Raw genomic sequence first — 3,150 nt, 5'->3', positions numbered from 1 at the left:
TGATTAAACTTAGTTAGGAGGATAATCGAGAGAGGTTCTCCTAAAGACCAATCCACTACGAATTCTTGCATATCTTCACGTGCTTAAAATTGGTTCATCTTGTGAGGTTGAAACTTAATCGAGAGAGGAGTTTCTACTAATCAATTGAACTAATAATCAAGTGAATTCGAGAGACTCACTTGAACACTAAAAGTGAATTATCTAGAGTTAAATCCCAAACATTTATCTTGCACCTATCCTATCAACCCTATTTTCTCCCAATTGATAACTTCCTTTGCTTAATACTTGCGTTGATTGTCATTAGCCAATAGTATAGATTCTTAGTAAATTTTAGTTTTAAATCACATAAACCTAAATTGTTGATCATCTCGGATAGCAATCCAGCTACAAACTAAGATAATACTGTTTAACTTCAATCCCTATGGATACGATATTTTAATTTACCATATTCGACTAGCGAGAATATTTTAGTGTGTGTTTTAAGCTCATCAAATTTTGGCGTCGTCGCCGGGGAATTGGCAATCAATAGTGTTTGATACAGTTTGTAGTGCTAATTCACGAATTTTTCTTTTTTATGTTATTTTGTTTTCCCCTTTTTATCTTTGGTGTTCTTTGACTGTGCGCAGGCTACAGGTTAGATTGGTGCATGACTCGATCTTCTGGTAAGGAATTGCAGCCATACGAACCAGAAATCGAGAAACAACTACGACATTTGTTGAAGGAAAGAAATCTTGCCGAGAAAGTAGATAAGGTTGGGCAATCCTTAACCAAGGAGGACATGGCTGGAGATGATGATAATGTTGATTTGGCTGTGAGAGAGGCAGCACAACTCAGAGAGAAAGTTGCAAGGGATGCTGAATAAGCAGCACTTAGAGATGCACAAATTGCTTATGAGGAGGAGAGGGCTCGAAGAATGGCTCAGAATCAGCCTGTGGGTGCAGACCAGTTCGGAAACATAGCTCCCGGCCAAGGGAGACCACTTGGTGATTATGCTAGACCGGTCTACAACCAAGTCTTATCAAGTGTGAGACCACCTCCAGTTGCAACGAACAATTTCGAATTGAAGCAATGGTTGCTCCAAATGCTTCAAAATAGCTGTGTTTTCAGAGGAAAGATGAACGACGATCCAAACAATCATCTGATGGACTTCGAGGAGATAATGAACACTTTTCAATACAATGGTGTGTCACAAGATGCAGTTTACCTAAAGGCATTCCCCTTCACACTTAAAGATGATGCAAAGCACTAGCTTCAAAGCTTGCCCCATGGATCGATTAGAACATGGGAGGAGATGATCCAAATATTCTTGCTAAATATTTCTCCTCAGCTAAAATGGGCAAGTTTAGAAGAGAAATCCATAACTTCTGTTAGAATGAGACTGAAACTGTGTTTGAAGCTTGGGAGAGGTTTAAGGAGATTGTGCGAAAATGTCAACATAGCAAAATTGAACTCTGGAAGCAACTCTAGGATTTTTGGGATGGATTGACACCGGCTTCATGCAGAACATTGAGCAACGCAGCTGGAGGTCCATTGATGAAGAAGACACCAGAGGAGATAGTAATAATTCTTGATGAATTGTCTGAAGATGCAAATCAGTGGCCCTCTGAAATTGCTGAAAGAAGAATGTCGAATGGTCTTCACCAGGTTGATGCTAACACATCTGTGCAGGTACAGCTTGATGCCATGGTGAAGGAGATAAGGAATCCGACCTTAGCTTCGATACATAATGAGCCTCATGCAGTAAGTGATATGTGTGGAATATGTCACGCCCCAAACACGGGGAGCGCAACCGGCGCTCAACCGAGTGAACCCAGCCGAGCAAGCCTGCTAGATTTCCTTCTACCCAAACCCATCGATGAATAAATAGAAAATATATCTCACTAATTAAACATTGAGGGGTTTTCATTAACAACCCCAATTTCCATTTCCATTAGCAGTTTCATTCATAATTTCCAAAATAGTACGAGTTTATAGATTTATTGAAAAACATGTTTGCCAATACAACCATTTCTAATTCAATTCCCAACATCAAATACCACCCACAACCTGTCTACGGAGCCTCTAAGTATAACTCAAGAGTAATATGGAAATACTGGCAACAAGGCCCCGGCTATACCTCAAAATACAGTACATGAGAAACAAAAGATATATGACCCCGAAATGAAGTGGGGCTCACCAAGTCAGCTGGAAAGAGTGTACCGCTATCACTGATCAATACCGCCTGCTATGGAACCACCTGCATCCATTAAAGATGCAGTGTCCCCGGCAAGTGCGACGTTAGTACTATCGAATAGCACTAGTATGTAAAGCTAAAAGTCCTCTTTCAAAATAGAATGACCATATAAGAAAAAGAAACCATAGAAACAGCAAGTCAAAATCAATAATATCCAAAATCCCAATTGAAACATAATAATTTTCAAAATACAAAGATAATATATTTTTGGTTTGAAGATATTTAGTGCCGATTCACCACAGTTCACAATACTATTATTCACAATATACACCTCGTAACCAACCTCACGATACCAACGTGATTTTAGCACGGAGTCCGATCCCGACTCGATCGGCTAGGCCGTCTTATTTAAAGACATCAACCACAATCACAATCTCTATGCAGATATACCACCGTGAATCTAGCACGGAGTCCGATCATGACCCGATTGGCTAGGCTGTCTTATTTGAAGACATCAACCATAATCACAATCACTATGCAAATATACCACCGTGAATCTAGCACGGAGTCCGATCATGACCCGATCGGATAGGTTGTCTTATTTGAAAACATCAACCATAATCACAATCTCTATGCAAATGTACCACCGTGAATCTAGCACGAGTCCGATCACGACCCGATCGGCTAGGCTATCTTATTTAAAGACATCAACCATAATCTCAATTTCAATTACATTTTCCAACACAATCACCACCATATGTGCGGCATGGCGTCCGATCACGACCCAATCGGCTAGGCTGTCTTATTCGAGGCATCAACCCTTTTATATCAATCAATCTTATCCCAATTAAGAGGAATAATTTTTATCACATCAATATCATCCCAAATAAGGGGAATAATTCACAAAATAACATAGGTGCAAATGTATTTACCTCATCATCTTCCACATTGTATAAATCTCCACTAGTATTTTCTAC

General features: G+C 39.7%; 1 non-coding gene across 1 annotated transcript; it reads right to left on the bottom strand.

Annotated features, from left to right (window-relative positions):
- Positions 1-1,338: 1,338 nt before the first annotated feature.
- On the bottom strand, positions 1,339-1,445 carry LOC117277609 (small nucleolar RNA R71). The gene has a single exon (XR_004507919.1). It is a non-coding gene; the product is annotated as a small nucleolar RNA R71 (small nucleolar RNA).
- Positions 1,446-3,150: the final 1,705 nt, after the last annotated feature.

This window comes from Nicotiana tomentosiformis, chromosome 6 (assembly GCF_000390325.3).
Source record: "Nicotiana tomentosiformis chromosome 6, ASM39032v3, whole genome shotgun sequence".
Taxonomy (NCBI): Eukaryota; Viridiplantae; Streptophyta; class Magnoliopsida; order Solanales; family Solanaceae; genus Nicotiana; species Nicotiana tomentosiformis.
This window is presented reverse-complemented; position numbering and strand designations above follow the sequence as displayed.